Source organism: Chanos chanos, chromosome 1, assembly GCF_902362185.1.
Source record: "Chanos chanos chromosome 1, fChaCha1.1, whole genome shotgun sequence".
Classification (NCBI taxonomy): Eukaryota; Metazoa; Chordata; class Actinopteri; order Gonorynchiformes; family Chanidae; genus Chanos; species Chanos chanos.
The window spans coordinates 44083589-44098722 of NC_044495.1; positions in this window are offsets into that span (position 1 = coordinate 44083589).

Consider the following 15134-nt stretch of genomic DNA (forward strand, 5'->3'; position numbering starts at 1 on the left):
CTCATATTCCATCCATTCTCTTAGATTTTGGGCTGAAGGTTAAGATGGTCATAAATATGATACATTATATAAATACAACAATGTACAATTTAAAACATCTAAATAAATGACCCTACAAGTCTATCCTGTATAAGCTATAAACATGATACACTTTTAAAAATTGTGTTTTGTTTTTTTCATAGTATCCTTTTGCAGGTAATAGCCTAATCCATACACATTTTCAATCCAATTAATGACTCCTCCACTCCAGGTAACCGCTGCGGAGTTGACACATGTATAACACACTGTCACACTGTTAAGCAAAACATGAGCTAGGGCTTTTGGAGGGGAGGGGAGGGGAGGGGGGTCCCTTATTTCTCCACATAAAAGGTAAGGTGGTAACCTAGGTACTGGTTCTGTTTGATCAATTGATATCAAGGGACAGAAGATGTTCCAAAAAAACACTCTCCAGTCATTACAGCCCTGCCACTGGCCTATGCTGATAACACTGGAGAGGGTGACTCTACTGTCCATAAACCCTGACTCTGCCATCTGTGTGATGTGACACACATTAACTTGACCAGACCATGTATTTCCACTCCTAAACCATCTGTATCATCACATTTCCATGTCTGGTACTGACAATTGTACCACACTGACTGGGATCTGACTGATCACGACCATTTGCCAGCTACATGGCAGACTGTCTACAGTAGTGATTTATTTAAACTGGTCATAGACTGTATACAATGTATACAAACATATTGCAATATCTATCTATCTATCTATCTATCTATCTATCTATCTATCTATCTATCTATCTATCTATCTATCTATCTAGCAGGGTGTGCATGTGTGTGTGTGTGAAAGAGAGAGAGAGAGAGAGAGAGAGAGAGAGAGAGAGAGAGAGAGAGAGAGAGAGCTGATATGTTGCACAGTTCAATCTGAGTTAATTTGTGGAACAGCTCTTTGCTGAAAGCCCCAGTGAGCACCATGGGCCATTTCCTCTCTTTCCTGTCTTTCCTCTCATGTCTTTCCTCTTTTTCTTCTCTGCCTCTCATGTCTTTTCTCTCTGCCCCTCATGTCTTTTCATATGAAAGCTTAAAGTCTTTTAATGCTAGTCCAACACCTCTCAACGCTTTACAGTGCACCATGCTCTGAAAAGCAATTAAAAAAGACCTCTTCTGCTACCTTCAGCAGGCGGGCGCGGTCCTGATTTCTGAGTCAGAGTCAAAGCTCTGCTTTAATCATCTTCAAAATCACAGCTTTAAAAATATGCTTTTGACTGCACACACTTACACCGCACTGGTGAGGGAAGGGAAATTATCACTGAAGAGAAATCTGACCAGAGTTAGTGTTTGTTTATTGGCTTTTAAATAGGAGGACATGCACAGAAAGAGAGGTTAAGTTGTTTTAAGCAGGAGGACATACACAGAAAGTATGTAAAGCTGCTCTGCAATGCCACGCTATCAATCTGTCAGCATTCAACAAAATCCTCAGACATTAACAGTTCAAGGAGATGAAATTTGTCAGAGTCCACGTTACACATTACCAGTCATTGTCCATTTGTCTCTATATGAATGTTTATTTGACTGTGCCAGAGAATGCCAGGTACACATTTTGTTGGATATGTCATGCAGTAGCCCGCCCTTATTTATTTATTTATTCATTCATTCAATCATTCATTCATATGCTGAGGCATGCTGTGCATGCCTTTGTTTCCTACTCCATTGTGGCCTCTCCAGGGGGAGGATGACATCCTGCTGGAGTCCGGGTCATTTAATCTGGCCGTGTAACACCATACCTCATACTGAATAGGGATGTGACTTTTTTTTTTTTGGCTTGAATACTTTCCAGCTCCACTCTTCTCATCTTTTCTCTGTGCCTCCACTCTGATTTACCTCTGTACTGGGGACTGGGGACATCTGGCACAGCAGGCCTGTGAGGACAAGGCAGCTCAGTGCTAAATGCTAATGTCAGCTGTGAGCCATGTGAAAACAGTGGCTGAATGGGATTTCACTGGCCTACTGTGGCAGAGTGGCAACCTCAGCAACACCTGTCTGTCTGTGAAATCAGATAGTGAGGTAGCGAGATTGTGAGGTAGTGAGGTAGCGAGGAGTGTAGTGGTTTTATCTTTATATTTCCGGGTGAAAAAAAATATCTCAAGATTGGTTTTTCCTGTCTCTTTCCAGCTATGCTGCCCTGCATTCACTTTCAGACATTTAAGCATGCAGTGCAGTTCCATCCATGACAGCTTTCACTGACACTGACAGCTTTCACACATCAAACTTTTTTTTTTTTTGTACTGCAGGACGGTAGGGAATACTTATTGATATAAAACACTTTATAAATCATTTGCACCCAACAAAGGCAACAGATCAAGAGGGAAGATTAACAATGTAGTTGACAGGAGGAAGGACCATTTTGAAAATTAAAATTAGAATTAAGAATGGAGAAATAGCACCCCAGTCAAACAATGTTTGGAATTATAAAGTTTGATGCATGAAATACTGACACTTATCAACTGGATTAATATTCAGTGTTTTATGAAAGCAGGTAGCATGAATGAATTAGACTAGATAATCTTTACTGGAGAGTGGACTGGAAGTGCACAGGCAGGTATTCATGTTTTCCACACTGAGTGAAGCCACGAGGAGAGATGAATCTGACTGTGGAAAAGTTACGGTTTCTCTTTGGTGGTGTGACAGGGCATGAACTCTGCAGGGTTCCAAACACTCCAGCCTCATACAAGAGTTATACTGTCCATGAGTCATGTGCAATAAGGTCAAACATAAACTCAGATAAGCTTTTTCTTTTAGAGATTTGATTTCTTCAGAGGCATTGTGTGTATGGCTGTTAGCAGTTTACCTTTTTCCATGGACATGAGAGTTTTGCAGATTTGAGGGGAGACAGATTTGAGGTTGTATTAGTTAGTACTGTAGAGAGCTGCAGTCATAGCACAAAGTACAACGTAAGTAGTCTTGAGATTTCTGTGTCCAGCTGAAATCAGACTTGGGCAAATAAGTGACAGATCCCCTGTCTTCAAAGCAGCACTGAAGCACTAGCAGAATAAAGTTTTCCCCACTCTGTCCACTATTCTAATGCCTCTCTCACCTTAGAAACACAGGACAGATTTTTCCAAAAAAAAAAAAAAAAAAAGCACACTCTCAGACTGTGCCTGCCAACACTTCTCCACATAAATGTCACATTATCAAAAGTGACTCCGACATCTGGGTGTGTTTCACGAGCAGATGCAGATGGATGTTTCCCTTCCCCCTGGGGCTCAGACTTTATGATTTTCCTCAGCGTTCGGTTTTGTCTTCATTTTCAGACTACAGGAATTGAGGCACAATGCAAATATCATGCTTCACAAGAACGATTTAATCATTATGCTAGTTGCAAGGTTTCTGCTCTATAGCGGTGAGTAAGGTCTGTGCCCTAAACGCACTCATCTCCTCAGGCATGTTCTCTATTTAGAGAATAGTCAATACACTGCCTCCCTCCCTCCTCTCCCTCTGATAGTTGCCAAGCTAAATAAACCAAATAAACAAACCAAGCTCAGCATGTCCACTGTGAGAGGAGATGAGGAGCGAGAAAAAGAGATGGGGGAAAAAAACAGTTATAATTCAGAAACGACTGAGGATAGACATAAAGCAAATGAAGCGTGGTTATTGATAGTCATTTTGCAGGCTGCAGTATTCTCTGTCAGAGAGTTGGGAGTCTCTTTTTTACATCGACTAATGTGGCTGATTGTTCCCTCAGAGCTCATAAAGACCATTAGAGGAAGTCTTAGCCCCCTCTTAGACCTGAGACACAAAAATAAAATCCTGTTCAATAAAATGGACTATTATAACATCTAAAACTGACAAGCATGAGCAATCTTTGGCAAAACCATATTAAACAATATAGCAGTACCACTGATAAAAGTTTGCTTTATGATTTCTGCTGGTTTTGCATATGAGGGATTGAGAAAGGGTTTACGTTACATCAAACTTGTCAAAAGTTAAGAAGCTGGGAATACAATAACTGCATAGTTGTTTGGGATTACAGCAGTGTGCAGTGACTTGGTTGGATCTGAGATGATTCTGTGAGTTTGTGTGAATGACTGATAGTGACACTGAACAAGAGTGGCTGTTCTCTCTCATGAGGTTCCACAGTCAGCTCTGATGCATGGTTAAGTCTTCCAAGAAACCAGTTTGGAGGCAATCACAGCAGTTTTTCTCTTTTTTTCTCCCTCTTTTGTTTTACCTTTTACTGAACACATTTTTGTGGAGCACTTAAGCAGGCTTTGCCGACCTAAACTGTCCACAGCTGCCTTTGCCATGGCAGTTGCTATAAAATTGAATATACATTTCAGTAAGTGACAGGGAGTTATGAGTGACAGGGAGAGAGAGGGGGTGGGGTGGGTGGGGTTGGAGCGGAAGTGATGTTTGACCAGCTGTCATCATGTCAAGAGGACGCGTCATGGACGGATCACAATTGGGTCTTAAACCAATCAGTTTCATTTCTGAAGCTGCTATTGGTCAGCCCGTGTCCAGCTGGGATATAGTAAGGTAAAATAATATTCCCAGTTTACTTTTGGATTCATCTTAGCATGCATTGCTCTGATCCTTATCTTCAGGATGTATGAGGCAGAAAAATAGAGAAAAAAAGATCATAATTTCAGAAAGCTAAATGAATATAGTCCCTGTTGGTTTGCTGGTTTAAGTGATTGCTCATCGGAGGGTGAAGTAGGGCACTAACTATGGCTGTTCAAGATCCTAGTGATAAGCAAGCTGTAATATCTTTTCAACAGGATACTCAAAACAGAAGGTTTCATTTCCTTTCATGAGTTTCACTCAACAAGACTTTTACAGCTAGAGACACATTTAAGCACAAGAGAAAACTACCATAATCTGATGTTCATGCACAGTAGGGATGTACCTGAATCCGAATACGTTATTTGGGAAAGCACGAATACAGATGAAAACAGATGTCTCTTCTACCCGAGGTTGCTCATTATTATTCAGGGAATAAAAAAATGTCTGCGCGTCAGCAATTATATTTCTTCAAATCATATTATTGTGGATGGCCACAAGATAAAAATGTCCACTCTGTTTGCAACATAAGACATTGGTTTCACAAACTAGTCATTTCATTTACTTTACATTATTGAGAAGTAATTGCTACATTCTGTAGTCGCTCCCACCGAGTCAGGTGTGGGAGCTAGCGAGACAAAAGCCTGTAGCCTACTACGAAGTGAGGTAACTGGCTTATCCAGGTAACTTCTGGTTACATTAACTAAGAGTAAATGGTAAACCTCCTAATAGAAGAGCCTTGTGGCTTTGTTTTGCTAGGAGAATGAAGTCATGGGACTCTTCTATTAGGAGGTTAGATTACTATAATTACCTAGGCAACGGCCCATTTGTCCTCTTTTGGGATTAGCTATTAGTAGCACTTGTACATCATTGCCGAATTTAGACTAAATTAAATTGGCATATTATTGTAGTCAAAGCTATTAGTTATGCGCATACAGGACCAGCATACATGCGAGTTTCATCATTGTTGTCGACAAGAGTCATATATTTGTAAAATAGTCCCTAGTTGGTTGGGAGGGACTCCATGGTTTACATGAATTATGTAGCCTGGTTCGGTGTAAACAGTTATCTGTTCTTGGTACCCTCAGCGCCCCATAGATGCAATCACAGGCTCCTTCAAACGTGAATATGTTAGCTTGACAGAAGAAAATGCTTTGAGCAACAGTGATGGCAATGGTTGCCGATTGCCATCAACTGGCTTTGCAGGCTGGATATATTACCAGCTATCACTCGCTAACTAGTTTGACGTCTATGTAACATATGCAACTGGTCACTGTTTTTGTGCAGGCCAGCTACTTAGCTAGGTAACAGCTGAAACATAAATTGTCTTATGAGTTAGCATAAAATTAAATTAGAATTAATTTACACATTTTCCCACAATCTGACATGTAAAGTGGGATGGCATTTATTTTAGTTAGGACCAAGAATTAATGAGTAAATCAGCTTAAATCTAAGCTCTGTGTAATGTTCTGGCAGGAGAGTGTACCTGTCAAATTAGCCATATAGCTCAAGGACCATTACTTTGTCTTCTCTCTCTCTGCCCAATTATTTATTTATTTATTCATTTATTTTTCTGCCCAGAGTTCATTAATTCTACATAATGACCTGAGCAGTGGTCAGTGGCATGATGAAGGGAGGAAGAAAGGATTGTATGGAAAAAGGGAATGGAAGAGACTGAAGGGAGGCCGACTGCGATTGGAGGGTTAAACTGCCCCTGTAGTTTCTGCTCTCTCTCAGTTGATTATCTCTATAGCATTCAGTCAGCTCTGTTTAGTGTGTGTGATGGAGAATGGTCCAGGACTCAGGCGCCTGTAAGAATAGGCTTAGATACTGATGCTTAGCCCAGCATGCCAAGACAACCATCTCCATCTATTCCCCAAACCATAGCAAAATATCCCATCTTAATGGAGCCGGGCTAGTAGAATGCCAACAAATACTTTCCTCCTCAGCTCCACATACCACATAATCTTTACATTTATCAACAGGGATATTTAAATCTTGGTTAGGAAAGGAAAGGAAAGACAAAAGGAAAAAAAAAAAAAAAAGATGTTTTATTTTAATTCAATGTGTTGTTTTTATTTATTTATTTACTTATTTATTAACTAATCATGATAAAAGTGGTGTCTGCTATCAGTATTTACAAAAATTACAGTAATTTGAATGTAAATGAAATATTAAATGTGCATATATTAAATAAATATGAGACAAAGAAACAGTACATTACATGGCATGTGTTTTACCAAAAATATTTCTCACAAGATTGTCACCTTTTATATTGCTTATGATTCAAACAAATTTGACATTTTAAGTATAAGCAGTCTTTCTACTCATGCCACAGGAGAGGAGAAGAGCACATCCTCAGGCAGAAGCAGCAGCTAATAGCACTCATAAGATTTCATCATCTGTTACAGAGTAGACAGTTAATACAAGTTTTACACCTACCTTAAACAGGATTTTTCATATACTTGCTTTACAATATTAGACAAGACTCCTCTAATGATGTTCTGAAGAGTATATATATATATATATATATATATATATATATATATATATATATATATATATATATATATATAAATTAACTTCAAGGGTTATAACAATATTTGATTCATAAAAATAGACACCATAATCCATAAATGCACGTTTGGTCGTTTACATACTGATGCACATGATCCTTGATAGCCCATCATATTTCTTCATCTTCACAATGGTTCCTTCAGTGTGCGAGAGAACTAAACCGATTAGAAACATTAATCACAAATGGACTGGAAATTTACCCAACATTCTTCAGCCCAATGCAGTGGGCTTTCCACAGCTGATAAAAGTGAATTGTTAAGCACTTGCAGTGTACATACAGCCTGCCTTTGAATCTTTAAAAGCTTAGCTTCCAGTCTTTTCAGATATCACCATGTAGATCTTTGGAAAGTTTAATAAGGCCTTCACTTCCACTGCTGTAACAATGAATTGCTCATTATATAAGCATGCTGCATGTTACAATAGCTCACAGTAATCTGTCACATTCTTCCCTGCATCTTCATACCAAATGACTCAAAATGCCTGTTGATGTTAAAGGATTTCAAGTCCTAATAACATGTAAGGATGTGGAAAGGACTGTGACCCCATCATAATGCTATATATGGGCTCGCTTTAAAAAGACTGCTATTATTCATTCATTTCCTTCAAAAAGTCCTGACAGCTTGCATAGATGTTTCTGTGTGTGCGTGAGTGTGTGTGTGTGTGTGTGCGTGTGTGCGTGTGTGCGTGCATTCGTGTGTGTTAGGGAAGGGTTGTAAGTTTGCTGAGTGATTTAAATGCTTTCTAACAAAGCAGAAGACTTGGAGATGTAGAGAGTTGATGCTGTGATTTCAGCAATCCAGACATTGAGATAAAACATGATTCACCTCTCTGGAGAAAAAAAAAAACAAAACAAAAAAAAAAACACCCCCCTCCTACCCAACTCACTATTCTTTCACTTCACAACAGCATTACAAACCCTTTTTCTTTTCACTGCTTCTTTTTTTTTCCTGAATGATGACTGGGTTACTTCAGGTGGTGTTGAATAATTTGTGTTTGTGAAGGCAGTCAGACAATGGTAGACTGGTTTCTTAGAGCATATACGTTCGTGTCCATGTGCGTGGTGTGATGTGGTACACATGCTGTGGAGTCAGTTTGAATGGATTTTGCTTTAACCTAGTGCTATTTCTGAACAATGAACAAAATAACCATAGTGTTTATAGCAGCAGTCTGAATCTATTGCTAGTATGCTTAATAATGGCAATATTGTGGTGTGTAGCACATTCCTCCAGTTTACTGGAAACTGTTCCTGGTTTCTCAGAGGCAGAGGCAAAAGGCTTTTAGAGGTGAAACTGTCACACACTGGTTCTCTCTCCCCGCTTCTGCTGGTCATTCTATGTTAGAATTGCATACGCACCTCCTGATCCCTTAGTTAACCTTGGTAATTGTATCATTAGTTGTACCTGGCTTGGTTTATGCAGTCCTGTTCTGTTCCATGTAAATACTACAAGTTTTCCCTCGCTTTGATGTACGGAATTTTATTGTCAATGTGTTGTGTATATCTTTAGTCTGAACCCTGAACTCGTTAATCCCTGTTAAGACTCTTTTGTTATAATAAACTGAGGAACCTGCACATGCATCCAGAATCTCCTTCAGTCCATGACAGAAACACTGCTGTTGGTTTTTAGGTGTTTCTTTACAGCATGGGACATGGATTCTTTAATTATGGTTTTCAAAGCCGCACTTTTTCAAAGTTCTGAATTTCACTTTAAGCACACTGACCAATGGACCGTAAAAGTGGAACAATATATAACCAGTGAGTCTCTCTCTCTATTCAGTAAAATAGTGGCTGTCTTCAGGAATAGCAGCTACTGCTGAGGTGCAAGCACTGAATGAGAATAAAATGACAAAAAGATTTTTGGTTTTTAGGTTTTTTGTCACTTCATTCTCATTTTCATAATGACTGAATGAAGGGATCAGTGGGGGAAACTAGAGAAAGACAAAGCATTGTTGGCTCTTCCCTCTCTTCTGACACTGTGTTGTGTTGTCCTAGTTTCAGGATGGTTACACAGAAAAGAGGAGAGAGGGAGGGAGGGAGAGAGAGAGAGGGGGCGGGTGTGTGTGTGTGTGTGTGTGCTGGAATAAATCAATATCGCTTTAGTTTTTATGTTTTTTTTCCTGTCTGCTCCTGCCTTTCAAATGTCATCTTGTCTAATAGATCACTGAGAAGTGGACAGAATGCTTTAAAATAATTTTATGTTGTATAGCTCAGTTTGCCACGCGACCATTCCACAGTAATCTGAAATTCAGAGAGCTGAGTGGATTTCTTTCTCTGTGATAAAGACATATGTGAGGGTGAAAGCGCCAGCTGCAAGCTGGACCAGGACTCTGTGTTTCTCTGGGTCATGATCTATTAATTTACAACCCTGCTGTGTTAAAGAACACTGAACTGTTGAACTCTACTTAGACCTGAGCATTGGATTACTGTTACATGTGGAAAATCCAGTGCAGACTAAATGCTGTTCAGCAAACGCTGCTGTGATGCGAGTGTTATGTAGTCTCCCATATGTCTGGTCATCACAGATTTCCCATACAGCTCCCGCACAGTACTTAAACACATGTATCACGGGATCTTTGTGTAACATTACCTTGACACTCATGATATATGTTTATATGTGAATGGGACATAAACTTTTGCATAGATAAGCTGTCTGTCTATAGATGAGGTATAACATATATTGATTATGAGATTGCTTCCAGACAAGACATTACTGCAGTATACATTGGCTACTCATCTGATTGCATATTGGACATATTTCAGTAGTCTGTACCAAAAGAACACCTTTTTGTGTAATTTTTTTCTCACATACATACATAAGTGCTGGTTTTAACCCTCATTTCTGTCATAAAGCAGACACACCCACACACACACACGCACACACACACACACACACACATACACATTCACACACACACAAACACACACACACACACTCATACTCACACACATACACACGCACAAATGCGTGAACACACACACACACGTCTTTCAGAGAGAGGCTCTTTGGTGAAACAGCCTGTGTGCACTGGCAGAGTCCAGGTCTCTTTTCTCAGCTCAGAACATCATGTTTTCTGGCTCCTTACAGTGTGAAGAGTTATGTTAGACTCTGGACTCCTTTAAAAACACTATACATTCCATCAAACAGATCTACATTTTGAATGGATTTCCATCCCCAGTCACACAGTTCCATCATCAAGAAAGGGCTCTCTGCTTGAGGGCTACAACATGTTCAGCCAAAACTGACTTGTACTTTGAATCGTTAACCAGCAAAGGAACAAACAAGCTAAACTCTGAATTTCACGTGAGGTGACAGGACTCAATGTAGTTTGTGGGTCAGGTTCTGTTTAAGCCAAGAATGATAACCACCCTCTTCATAATCGCTGTCTAGGTCAAAAGCTCTCTACTCACCTTACAGGGCTTTGATGGTTTCATATCCTTGCTCTTAGCATTCTAAAGCTGAGCCAGCCTAAAGCATGCTGAAAACCAGAAGATCCAGAACAGAATGTGTGCCCTCCTTCTATACTAGATGATTCAAAGTGACTTGAATGTTTATTGCTGTTTAAGTTTCAAGTTTTGAGTTTCAAGTTTATTTAGAGCCCAGTATCACTTTTTACAGTCTCAAAAGGCTTTACATGCCCATAACAAACAAAACAGGACAGCACCCCCTGATTTAATCCTCATGGTGGGCAAGAAAAAATTCCCCCAAAACCCAGGAGACCCAGAAAAAAACCCAGAGAGCAGACCCCATCTTGGCCAGACAGGTGTGCAATAGGTGCTGACTCAGCGGGCAATTACAGTTTCAAGTAAATACAATCAGATCACGAACAAAGGGGATGGCGATGCTGACAGGAGGATGACAGGGAGATGAAAGATGATAACACCAGGATGGATCGGTCCAGAGGGCAGGAGGTATCAGGGCCCATGGTAACTCAAGAGTAGCATGTGTGGCTCGACAGAGAGAGAGAGAGACATTATTAGATATGTTCATTGCTACATACTGGTTAAGGGACAATTTAAATTGTGTGTCAAGTGCAGGCAGGGATGCCGGTGAGACTAGTTATTACACCATAGCTAGAAGTGAGAACTAGAAGGTAATACAGACATGAGGGCACTCTGGGACACAAGGCGGCCACTCACTCCACCGTCAGCAAACCTGAGTGAACGTGTTAGAGTGGGGGGCATCCAAACATCCCAGTTCACCAAACACTCTATGCCCAAGAACCCTCCAGATCTGCTCCTTTACCTACTAAAACGCTGTTAGCAAAAGGCTTGACTAAACAGATAAGTTTTCAGGCTTGGCTTAAACATTGAGACTGTGTCTGAGTCTCGAATTGGGAGGCAGTTCCATAACTCCGGGGCTCTGTAAGAGAAGGCTCTGCCCCCTGCTGTAGCCTTCACAATTCAATGTACCAACAAATGGCCTGCAACTTCTGATCTAAGTTGGCATGACAGATCATAAAAGACCAGGAGTTTGCTCAGGTACTGTGGCGCAAGACCATTCAATGCTTTATAGGTTAATAGTAGGATTTTATAATCAATGCAAGATTTGATTGGGAGCCAGTGCAGTGTGGATAAGATAGGGGTGATGTGGTCATATCTTTTGGTTCTAGTAAGAACTCTGACTGCTGCATTCTGGACTAACTGCAGCTAATTTATACATCTACTAGAACATCCAGACAGTAGGGCATTACAATAGTCTAACCTAGAGGTAATGAAACCATGAACTATTTTTTCCGCATCGTGAAATGGCATTACATTTCTTATCTTATTAATATTTCTTAGGTGAAAGAAGGCTATCCTGGTAATATTACATGGGCTTCAAATGAAAGACTGGAGTCAATAATTACACCAAGGTCTTTTACTGCTGCACATGATGAAAGAGAAAGGCCATCCAGAGTTACTTTGTGATCGGAAAGCTTACTCCTAGCTGCATGTGATCCTAGTACAAGTAAGTCTTTTCAGAGTTAAGTGAGAGGAAGTTAGTAAGCATCCAGTGCCTAATATCCTTTACACATTCCTCAATTTTGTTAAGCTGGTGTCTCTCGTTTGGCTACGCAGAAACATACAACTGTGTGTCATCAGCATAGCAGTGGAAGCTAATGCCGTGTTTATGAATAATATTACTTAGAGGTAGCATATATAAAGAAAGAAAACAAAAAAAAAGGGGGCCTAAAAAAGAACCTTTCGGAACACCAAACTTTACCTCAGTATGTGTAGAGAAATCACCATTTACATCAACAAACTGATAACGATCAGTCAAGTAGGACCTAAGCCATAGGAGGACCAAAAACCTTGAGGTGAAAAGCGTTAAATCCTTATGGCTTTATTATAGTACAGGGTTCTTGGCCAATTTGAACTATAAATCTAATATAAGTCTGATTAATTCCTGTTAGTCTGTCTTCGTGCATCGCTGAATGACTGATTTCTAAATTCAGTCACTCATTACCCAGTTTAAGGGGCAAAGCATCCTCTCCACAGTGTTAAAAATTTAAATCAGTTTTTTATATTTTTAATCTTTTGATGCCCAAGTTCTTTGAAACAGCAATGCCCCCCCCCCCCCCCCCCCCCCCCCAGCCGGAGTATTTTTGCACGCGAGTTGCCAACATTCTAAAATTAAGTTCCACCATTTAAATGAAAGTCTGTTAAATTGCTGAAGCCAGGTAAACCTGAAAACACATATTTTCTGTAAAAATGCTTCTCCGTACACACTATCGTTTTCGTATGGTTTTCTAAATGGTTACTGTCCAGACCAAAACACTAAACCCTTCATTTAACTGTGCGCCCTTTTGATTATGAATTATCCCACCACCAACTACTTGTTCGGCCATGTTGCATCCAAAATCGCTGCTCCATGTAGGGTTTGACCGCTGCTGTGGTTGTTTTACATCTTGTAAACACAGCAAATATAAAGCTTGTATTCTCCGTTGGATCAGTGCATATGCATTGTACAGTATGATGATCTGTGACTGTAGACAGGGCTAACCAGACAAATATTTATGCGTTTTCAAATTTACCCGGGTTAGTGTGGACAGAGCCTTAGCCTACCCATTGTTATGTCAGCATAGAATGTCTAATTACCAAAATTCCAAAATCACACATTTGTGACCGTGGGCTGTGGGGACCAGTCAGATACAATCACATATTTGTGACCGTGGGTGTTAAAGGGTTAATAATTTTTTAATACAATAGTGTTTTAAGGGAATATTTAAAAATATATATCTGAAAGTTAGTGTGTTATATTTGCAGATTTGCATTTAAGTATGTGTGCTTCTCACCCCTGCACAGCTGTAGTGCATCCTAAAACATCACCCAGCTGGTGATGAAACTTGTCATTTTTGTTAATAGTTTTCTCTTCAGGACGCTTTCTAAAAAAAGAGTAATTACAGAGATCCACACAAGCGGCTGGAATTTCACAGGAGTTCTTCATCAGAGGCTAAACAGTACTATAGACAAAAAGGAAAAAAAAAATAATAATAACAATTCTGCGTTCACCTTGTTTGCCCCTCCCCATGTCAGTACTATGTAGGCAAGGCTGAGTTTGGTCTTAATGAGATGACTAAATTGGACAGATGATCTAAATGAGTGATGGTCATTGTCCTTCAGTGTCCTAATGGTTGTGTTAATTGCAGACAGCGTCAAGCTTAATTTCAACAGCAGAGTCAAGGAACAAACTTTTTTTTTTTTATCCAATCTGAAATCTTTTGTCCTCAATGGCAGAGCTCAGCAATTACTAAGAAAGCCAACCACATCTGCATAATCACCCTCTCCTTTTGTCTCCCTGTGGCTAGAGAGCAGAAGTTCATTAGTGCTCAGGCTGTCAAAGAGAAAGAGAGAAGTGCAAATTTAAAGCAAATTTAAACCAGACTGAAGAGGAATACGGAAAGGCAGGAATTGAGCACAGATGTTACTGAAAATGATGACAGGTTTAACACTGTTTTCAAAAGGCAAAATACTGCCTTTCCTCAAATTCTTTTTAAAGAAAGTAACAAGTCACTCCTATACCACACACCCCAACACTCACTCCTCTACCACATACCGCAGCCCTCACTCCTCTAGCACACACCAACCCTCACTCCTCTACCACACACCAGCCCTCACTTCTCTACCACAAACCCCAACATTCACTCCTCTACCACACACCCCAACATTCACTCCTGTACCACACACCCCAACACTCACTCCTCTACCACACACCCACCACCTCACTCCTCTACCACAAAGCCCAACACTCACTCCTCTACCACACACCCCAACACTCACTCCTCTACCACAAAGCACAACATTCACTCCTCTACCACACACCCCAATACTCACTCCTCTACCGCACACCCCAAAACCTCACTCCTCTACCACACACCCCAACACTCACTCCCCTACCACACATCCCAAATGTCACTCCTCTACCACAAACCTCAACCCTCACTCCTCTAAAACACATTCCAGCACTCATTGCTCTACCACACACCAAACCGCACTCCTGTACCACACACCCCAACACTCCCCAGCTGGCACATGACCGACCTTCAACGTTGAAATATGGTTGCAATAATGTCAGTTGTTTCAACGTTGAAAAAACGCTGAAACATCATTTAATGCTAATGGCTGTAAAAATGTTAACACAATACTTATAAGTCAACGTTGAAATTTTGACGTTGAAAGATCTGTCGTTGAATCAACAACAGGCAAAAGAAAACTGTAACAGCTGCTTTCCCTAATATTTATTCAGCAAAGTGCCATAATCTCTTTTTCCAGGGATGTCTCATCTGATCACATTCAAGCTTTAGAATTGACTTATTTAGATGTTTTTATTTTTGTGTTTATAGTATAGGGATAGTAGTATTGCAAGTTATGCACAGCAAGTTGCATTAAATATAACAATTGCATTGAAAACATATAACATGTACAGTAAATTCCTGATTCAGACAGTAGTGTCATGTTGATCTAATTACAAACAAGGTTATAATATTGTAGCGTCGGAGAGTGGTCGTTGGCCCCGCCCCTTT